Source organism: Uranotaenia lowii, chromosome 3 (assembly GCF_029784155.1).
Source record: "Uranotaenia lowii strain MFRU-FL chromosome 3, ASM2978415v1, whole genome shotgun sequence".
Classification (NCBI taxonomy): domain Eukaryota; kingdom Metazoa; phylum Arthropoda; class Insecta; order Diptera; family Culicidae; genus Uranotaenia; species Uranotaenia lowii.
The window spans coordinates 166840170-166850242 of NC_073693.1; the positions used below are offsets into that span (position 1 = coordinate 166840170).

The following is a 10073-nucleotide window of genomic DNA, read 5'->3' on the forward strand; positions in this document are numbered from 1 at the left end:
GCTATTCTATACACGTCGTGAACTCTGGATGGTCGTTTCTAATGCCCGGCCCATATGGTGATGTCGAAAACAACCCCGCCAAAGGAAACGAAAATTGGTTGAGAAAATGAGTGCCATGACTTTTGGTCGTGGGAATAAAATTGAAAGTTGTATGGGAGGGTCCCTTTTCTTAGGTGGGAGTGGCTCAGAACTGTAACTAAAACCTTACCCTGGTCCAACTACATCTCTGTTCCAAATTTCAGGCTGATCGGTTAAGCGGTGTGGATTTGTATACGGTGTATACAAACAAACAAACAAACAAATTTATAGTCTAACTCATCTTTATATATTAGATTTATCTCATAGATGTGAAAAAATATAAGCTTTTCAGCAATAATCTATTCGTTTTCCTTAGGTTAACAGATAAGTTATTGTGAAGAATATTTGATGAAAAAAAACTGAAGAGCTCTTTTCGAAAGGTTTTTAATGAATGCCTTTTTAATGAATGGTTTGGAGGCCAATGTACCAGAGAAAACTTGCCAGATTACGAACACATCTGCTAACTTGTGGATCTGATTTTCTTAGAGAACCAACATTGAATAAATTACCTGATGATGATAATGATATTTATTTAAGACCTTTGGTAAACTAGTAGTTCGAAACCGTAATCAATTTTTCCTGTATTTTCTCCATTAAATTTCATTAAATTTCCCACACCAACAAATCTGTCATTTGTCATACACTTTTTCGACCAAGATACAGCTTAAATCAAGCAGTTCATGACTCAACCTAACGTAAAAAAAACCCTGGCTTCATTCGATGACCATATTGTTGGACACAATGCAAACGTTCTAATCTACCAACTCATCCGATTCATCGCCGAAACTAGATGCTGGTAATCAGGGACGGATTTTGAAAATGTACATACGTACATGGATACCATTAATCCTGGCGCTTATCGGGAACATTAATCAGAACCATCATCGTCACTTCGAATTTCCCTTGGTGCGATACGATATTTGCTATGGTCGATCCAAGGAAAAATCCCAGCTTATTTGAGTTTCTGTATGGTGTGTATGGTTTTCTGCTTTCTCCAGGATTTCATGCCCGACAGCATGATTTAGGACTTTTTTCTCTCCTTTTTGAGTCGGGCATTCCGCTATTCTTGATTTGATGGAGCCCTTCTAGCCAAGATAGAGTGAAATTTTCATCCCTATATGAAGAGAACAGGACTTCTACAGAAGCAGTCGTGAATAGGCTATGCCTCTTAATCGATTCCCGGCCGACCGTAAAATAACGGAACTCCCGGAGAGGAAAAAACCCTCCTCGATCGTATAGGGTCGAAGCCGATGTTTCGACTAGGAGATGTGACCTAACCAGCCATATCGTTGGAACACTCTGGATGGCGCTTATCGTGCGGGGATGATCTCGATAAAAGTCAGAAATAATTTATGTTTGTTTTCGCCTCTCGCAGTTCTGTTTCGTGACAATGACTAACATGACTTAATCAAAGGCGAGCAATAACCCAGTCTACAGCGAACTCATGCCTTGGTACCTAATCAATAATAAAGCTTTTCGGTTTGAACCTGCTGGTTTATGTTGGCCACAATCGTTGGCCATTTCGTGCTTTTTGGAAATTTTTCATTTTTAGGGTTTCCATTATCAAAGACTTGGAAGGAAATCCTCAAACTGTACAGATCGAACGAATAAAATTTACGTATGTTTCTTATGCAACTGTGTTCACCACCTTGATCTTAAAATCTCTCTGAAACCTGATCGGTTTTAATAATAAATTTTAAATTTGATTCTAAAATCTGGATTTTGATTTGTGATTCCTGTATCCTAAATTAAAGTAAACCATTCGAGGCGTTGACTTCAACTTTGATACAACCACTGATAACCCTATCACATGAACCAACATTTTCCAGCGAAAGAAACAGCCAACTCACACAAGAAAGTACTCAATCAATGGGTAATGAGCTGGCGCCTGCCTACGGGCAGAATAATTTCCACTGAAATTCGTGCCTTTCGGGTTTCGAGGGTGGTGGTCAGGTCACCGCATGCATATTATGATGATAATTTATGGGCTGTGAAAACTATAAAAATTTAACGGCTTTCTGTGCTTTCTAACTTAAGAACATACATGTTGGAGAAATGTGTTGATTTTTTGGTAAAGGACCTTTCGCTTATAGAAAACAGTGTGTGGGATTTTTAGACTCGAAAAAACAAAGAATAAGATTTTCATTTTAGATTATAACCACCAGATTTGAAAAAGATAATTCTAAAATATTCTTTTTCAGAAATGTCAAACTAAACCCTGAATCGGAACTCTAAACTCTCAACCTGAAAAATGTCAGAACCGCAGAATAAAAATACAGACCCCGTTCGATTTTGGCAACATGCTAAACCATCTTGTGTTGTCAAAATCGTCATTTTTTGTCATATCATTTTTTCATTATTTTTTGTCATTTTTAGTCTTTTGGTTATTGATTTTATGACATTTTCATCATTTTTGAATAGGTACTTTATATATTTTTTTTCAATTATTGTTTTTGTTGTTGTATTCTATCACCATTTACGAACATAAAAACGTATTTATAGTGTTTGGTTCTGTTATAGCGAAAACTAAGGTAATGTCGTTCCAAAAAAACCGTTCGATTTTTGCACATGTGCGAAAATCGGATGTTGCCAAATCGAATGTTGCTAAAATCGAATGTTGCTAAAATCGAATGTTGCAAAAAACGAGAGAGGTCTGTAAACAGATTTGAAGCAAATCTATCACATTATTTTCTTATAAAATAAGAAATGTCTGTTATTTATGTGAGTAAAGAAATAGTAGGTATTATACTTTTTGAATTATAAGTAATTGATGAAATGTTAACACATCCGTTTAGAAAAAAAAGTTGTTTAATATGCTTGGATAATATTTTGAACTAACTTCTTCAAAGTTTGAGTTCAGGGGTTCTAAAATGAGAGGATATAGAGATAAATAAAGGTCATTTTCGTTTAGCCAAAACAATATAGGCTGTCCCGTTATGCCAAAGCACGATTTTGATACAACCCTGCTTATTCCGAATGACGTTGAAACAGCTGATTTCTGCTGGGTGTTGTTGTTTACAGTTTAACTTAAAAATCTGTGTATCGTACCACTATGTGTTTTGCTTGTTAAACTATGAATGATTGAAAATCACCCAAATTTTCTTCTACAAATTGTTTTGAATTGTTCAACGGATAAATCATGCGTAAGTTTACTTTTTTTTGACGTAGCAATTGGCGTTGAGGACCAAAAATATGAAAAAGGGTACGAATAAGAATAGTATCACTTGTGTTTTTCAACAAAAAAAAAATTATTTCTAAAAAATTTCTGTGTAAAGTGAATAACAATGCTTCTACGAATTATTTAAATAGATAACTGTATTATAAGAAGTTTTCTAGAATTCCAAAGGTTTTCAAAATTCTTAAAGAAAATTTTAAAAATCTTCTAGAACCAAGGAATTTGATATTCGAGCTCTGTAATTCTTTACCAAACTACTCACTTTCTTCATTAATATGACGTGAAATAATGAAACAAACATTCTGTGTTTATTTTGGATCAGATGAAACAGGTTGAAATTAAAAAACTTAGATTTTTTTCAATAAATCACACTTTTTCCAGTTCCCTTTTGCTTCAAATGCCTGTCATTAGCAGCATGAGACTTGCGTTTGGCTGGCGAAAGTAATGTTCCATAGAAAACCAGAATTCTACGTTTCGTTCGTACGAAACGTTCGGAAAACCGAACAGTACTCATTCGAACGAAAACAAAATTCGAAGTTGTCTAACTTGCGAACGAATGTCATTCGATCGGAAACGAGAAAAAGGGTGATAACCTAACGCGGTTTAATAGGAAATGGGAAAAATGATGGAAACTAAAGAAATGACAAAAATGCAAAAAAGGCCACAATTAGAAACATTAAACAAACAACAAAAATGATAAAATGATTAAAATGAATAACATACCAAAATCATAGCATAAATTATATAAATGGCAAACATGGCATAAAATAAATAAAAATAACAAATATTACACAAATGGAGATCAAAGTAATCCAGGCTTCTGACTTGACGTAAAATCATTTACGCCATGGGTGGCCAAACCAAGGCCCGCGGGCCACATGTGGCCTGCGTCTGTCTTTTTGTGGCCCGCGAAGCTTTTTCAGGATTTAATGTTTTCCTACTACAACTACATCATTGAAAGAAACCGACTATATCATACAAAAGGGAAACACTCATATATTCTTAATTTTTGACAACATTTTACATTTTTTTTGTACCTAGAAATAACGAATTATGCAATAAATTAGCAATTAAGTTACTTCATATTGAAAGTGGCCTACATTATTTTGGGAGCGTTGAGAGTCTTCAAGCGGAAACCAGTATAACTTTGAAAAAATTGGAAGGCGTCAGAGAGATAAACTCATAGAACTCGAATAACTCAGTACTCTTAAATGATAAAGAGAAAGTAAAAAATTATTTATGTTTAGTCCGAAATATCATTTGTCAACTTCGATTGAAACAAATCAAACAGAAGCTCAAAATAATTGAAATCTAGCTTGTAAAATTATCACATTTCATTGTTATTACACCATTATCAGAGTTATATTTTGATAAAAACTTCTGGTATTTGCAATTCGAGTTCTAATTTCGAAACTTTGTTTGCCAACAAAAATTATTCAGCTTGTTGAAATTGATTTAAAAATTTAAAAACTCTGTACTTTATTTGTACTTAACTTCAACAGAAAAAGGTAACAATTTTTTAATTGAATCGAAATTGTATATCTTAGTATTAGTTACGTTTTTTTAATTTAGTTGCAATGGTATATAAACTAATAGCGGTGTTGGGCATTATAACGCTGATCGCTAATTAATGTGCTTTGTTTTTGATAGAAAAATAATTTCTTTCCAAATTGATGGTATTTAAACAAGCTCCACCAAAGACAATTTGACAAGCGAGAACTGATATCATGTATTTTTCAAATTGTGAAGCTATATTATCTGTCAGTTCATCAAAAATTAAGAGAGAAAATAATTTAGAAAATTTATGATTAGCGGCCATATCTTTAAAGCCAGACTCTGCAATTAAAATATTCAGTTAGGAAAAATGGCCGGCCTTCGACCAGACCGAACTGAGCGCCATTAGAAAATTTAAAAACAACCGAATCTAAATCTCGAGTTATTCATATCCTAGATCGCAAAACCGTATACAAATGATTAAAATGAATTCCTTGAATTATAAACTATTGATTCTAGCTCATAGACTTCATAGATTTTATTTATAGATGAAAATATTTGCACATGAAGTTCAAGTGTCTCGAGAAAATGCTGATGGCGTTCAGTTCGGTCTGGTCGAATCCCGACCAAATTTATCTGATTTGGTACTTACATATCACGGGGAACTTTTATAAACATTTATTTTTTCATAGTAATTGGCTTTCTTTAGTTTTTTTTTTATTTCAAAAAGGTATGACACTGATAATTTAAAAATAAACATTTTTTTATCCTTTTGATGAACAGCTTTCCCACATATTGAATATAAATTTGATCAAATGAGAAATTTTAAAAGAACGATCATTAAATTTTTAAACTTTTAGGTTAGATATAAGAATATTTTGAAAGTTTACCAAAGAACAACACAAGAACAAAACATGGTAGAACTCTTTTTATATCTTTTTTTATTTTTATAATGAAAGAGCGTAAGAAAATTTCGTCTGAAATGCGAAAAGCTTAGGAAGGATATTTTATTTTGAACATTCCTGCTCTGAAGAGTTATCCTTATGGGATGAATGAGCCCAGAAAGCTTAAAATCTCTAAAATCGCTGTGTGTGTGAAGTTTCGTCGAGAAAATTAAATTAAATTCATAACTCATGCATTGAGTCTGAATTGGAAGGTATTATCTTGTCTGTTGACTCGTTAAAAGTATATTGAACACTTTTAAATTTTTGTTTTGATCAAATAAATAAGAACTGATAAAAATCTGTACTGAATCTCGGAAATATTTATTTTTAAAACATGTATTAAAATATTTGGCTAAATTTGTACTTTAGGTAATCCACTGAAATTCGTTTGCATTTTATACTTAAGAAAAATTTGTTGTGTGGCCCGCAAGCAAGTCTCAGTACTAAAATTTGGCCCGCCTGTTGAAAATCCTGGCCACCCCTGATTTACGCTCTGAGTTTTCGGAAATTTTTGCCTATCTGGAACAAATAAAAATGGCGACGATTGGCCGTGAGAATACTATGAGAATGTATTTAGGAAGAGTGATGAGATTTGTCTGATCGAAGCAATCGATGGGCCAAATAACAACATTCACATACTTAATAAACAATAAGATATGTAACCATAGGGATGGTTTTCCTATTAAAAGGATGTTAGGGGCCGTCCATTAATGATGTCACGCAAAATTTGGAAAAAATAGACCCCCTCTCCCCCCCTTGTCACATATTGTCACAACTTCCGTCACCCCCCTTTTTGTATTACGTTACGTTTTCATAACACCTTCATAAAATTTTGAACTCTTTAAAAATTTTATTAAAAAAGTATCTTTACTTTAATTCATCAGTTTTATTCAAAGAATTGAAAAAAGGTTACCAACTTTTAACCAGCCTTCAATCATTGCTTGAAACACATTTCAATCATTAGTCCAAAAATTATGTTGATGACCTTCCATATCAATGACCGGGAAAGTCGAGGCAGTAGCTGCAGCATCAGCGACGATGTCTGATAAACTATTCAAATCTAGTTCCTCTTCTTCAATCAATTCGCAATCCAAATCTTCTCCATAGGTTAGAATAGCCTTCCTGTTCACGTTATGCCACAATTTTAATGGGGCGGACTTTTGTTGCAGCCGCATGACCCTAACGGGTTGAACTCCTATCAAAAAAGAAAAAAAAAAGTGTTGCAGTGGAAGTGTTCTTATGAACTTTATGCTCATAAAGTTTACGTATTATAATTTAATTGAATTTAGGATACAATTATTTGTTATAGTTTTGCCTTTTTCGGTAACAATACGTGATGTCACGTACAAGCTGTCCCCCCCCTCCCTCCATGTCACAAATTGTCATAAAAATCGAAACCCCCTCTCCCCCCTAACGCGTGACATCATTTCTGGACGGCCCCTTAGGTGAGTTAAATAAAGTATTCCAAGTTCTACCACCGTAGAAGTAACAAGTCGCTCCTTTCCACTGCCCAGCACTAGTGGAAAGGAGGAGAAGCGGAATCAACAGTGGACAGTCATCCAGCCAGGAAGCCGATGAAAGGACAACGAGCCGAATCCAAGGAAAGTCGACGAGCCGATAACCGTGGAAGGTTGTAGGACCAGGAGCCAGGGAGGTCGTCAGACCGGGAAGCCAGGTGGAGGTCGACAAGCCAGGAAAAACGGTGGTCGTCGGACAGGTGCCAAGGGAAGTCGTTGGGTCGAATCCATTGCGAGCTGACCGGAATCCATATGAAGGTTGCGAGCCGGGAGCCAGTGGAAGATCGTCGTGCCATTGGTGAGGCTTCGGGCCAATTGAAGAGCGTTGAGCCGGAACCAAACAAGGTCGTCGGAATGGAGCCACTGGGAGGTCGTCAGACCGGTCCCATGGAAGGTCCTAGGGCTGGGACCACGAATGCAGTGGTCGGGCCAGAGCCAGTGGTAGGTCGTCAAACCGGAAGCCATGGAAGGTAGGCGGGCCGGTATCATGGAACGTTATCAAGTCAAGAAACAGGTGGTGGTCGTCGAACCAGGAGCCACTGGTGGACTTGCGAGCGGGGTACCACGGAAGGTCGCCAAACCGGTGCCATTGAAGGTCGTCGGGCCGGAAAGCCAATTGGCAGGTTTTCATACCTGGAGACCATCTGGAGGTCATCAAGCCAGGAATCATGGAAAATCGACGGGTTAGAGCCGGAGCCCAGAAATAAGGTCGTCGAGCTGCAAAAGGTGTGAGAGCGTCGTGCAATGAATGCGACAAATCAGATCCGGTGCATGCGTTGAAGAGTAGCATGAGCATCCCCATCTTCAAGAGGAGCCAACGGAGGCAGTTGAATGATTGCGAATGTTAATGTTGAGGAGGAGTGTTGAGATTTGTCTAATCGAAGCAATCGATGGGACAAATAACAACATACACATACTTAATAAACAATTAGATATGTAACCATAGGGATGGTTTTCCTATTAATAGGATGTTAGGTTAGTTAAATAAAGTATTCCAAGTTCTACCACCGTAGAAGTAACAAGTCTCTCCTTTCCAAATGTATCAAGACACCAAAGAATACTCATTGTTTGCTAAGTTCAAGAGTCAAAAAGAACTAGAGAGTGGTCTTGAAAAGTTGCCGCGTAGATTATTATTCGAATACAATGACGGCGTCAGAATCCAGGTAACAACATCGGAAGCAGACCAATTGTTCCGCTACGTACGAATTTTTGGACTTCATCCGGAAATAAAGGACAGCGATATTTCTAAGGAATTGTGGAAGTTTGGAACGATTCACCATTTGGTCCGAGAGAAATATAGCCATGATACCGATTTCCTCATTTGGTCGGGTGTGCGAGGTGTCCGTATGGAGATTCTTCGTGAAAGCCCCGCAAGTCTCTATATCACTCATCTCCAGGCAAAAGTGTACTACGACGGATGAATAAAAAAAAATATGACTTATTCAATTCTTTTCTTTGATTTTACAAATAAAGTAAACAAATCAGGGCTTTTTTCAACGAAATCTTCGGGCAAAACCGGGTAATCTGGTTAATTTATACTAACCAGAAAAGCAAAAAAATATTTATATACAATGAACATTGAATCCGATTTTTTAATCTGAATTTCGAGTTCCCAATCATTTTTAATTGGAGTTTTTCATCATTTATAGTTTTTTTAACACCTATACTTCTAATTCCAATCTTCTATCCGTCTATAATAATCTTCAAATTCTTTAAAATATGTCTTAATCCTAATTTTGAAGCTCAATTTTAAATCTCAACACTAAATCTGACTTGTGAATCTGAATTTTGAGTTCGAATTAATTTGATCGCGAATTTAAAAATTTGAAATTTAGAACTTAGAATCTAGAATCCTATAACACGATACACGTACATACATCGTTATTTTGGCTCTAGAGCTCATGAGACAAATAATCCAGCAATAGGAAACCCCACAGTTACATTTTTACCACTTTTCATACCCTACAAAAGTGGATTTCTATCCCTAGATACATACCATCATGACAAAACGCATGGTCGTATACTGCTTTCTGATACAACGACACAACCCTCGTGCAATTAAAATTGCATTACATTATTGATGACATTACATTGCACAAACCCATCACACACAAAAGCTGTAAGTTCTGTCTCTTATTATGTCAATCAATGAACTTTATTTGTATTACGACATTTACAAACTTAGTAAAGCATTTGGAATATTTTACTTCAAGATTTGGAAGCTACACAAAACAAAACCCATCAACAATTCACTGCTGTGCCTCGCGTTTTCATGCCACTTCATCACTTCCTACTTCCGAGTTGAATGAACTCCTTTGAACTGGTTTAGCGTAGAAATCATCACTTACATGAACACTTTTAAGCCAAATCAACATTGCACACCAAACCTTACATAAGTAGTTTATCGAGTTTTCATCAAAAAGTCACTAAAATTCCAACGAAACCTACGAAAATTCGTGAATAAAATTGCACAACCCGAAATGCGGCACCGATTCCCTACGTTGTTTACGCCATTTGTTTTCGTCCTTTCGGTGTTCTAGGCGAGCGGAGTGTTGGGGGGAGCGGAGCGAGGAGAAGTAGAAGGATCAATGCTGGAGAGACGGCGCGCCAAGGCATTTTCAACAAAAAGGGGTCGATTGGGTGCAACCTAGGGATGCGTTCAAATATGATAAAAAAAAACGAAAACGACACAGGAAGACGACAGCCAATAGAGTTGTTTTTGACATTTCTTACGCACACTTGCTGAGCGTGTACAGATGAGACGGGACAATTAACCTCAAAAACTCTAGGTACAAAAAAACGGGCAGCCGGTCGAAACACGTGGTCGTTTTTGAGGTTAATTGTCCCAAAACTGAAAAGTGTTGG

At 36.4% G+C, this 10073-nt stretch overlaps 1 protein-coding gene across 1 annotated transcript in view; it reads right to left on the minus strand.

The window, feature by feature from the left end:
- Nucleotides 1-9680, minus strand: part of LOC129758373 (protein rhomboid) — a 314235-nt gene extending 304555 nt beyond the window's left edge. The window contains exon 1 of the mRNA XM_055755871.1: nt 9205-9680. The gene's annotated coding sequence lies outside the window, so the exon portion shown is untranslated. The remainder of the gene's footprint in view (nt 1-9204) is intronic.
- Between the last annotated feature and the right edge of the window lie 393 nt (nt 9681-10073).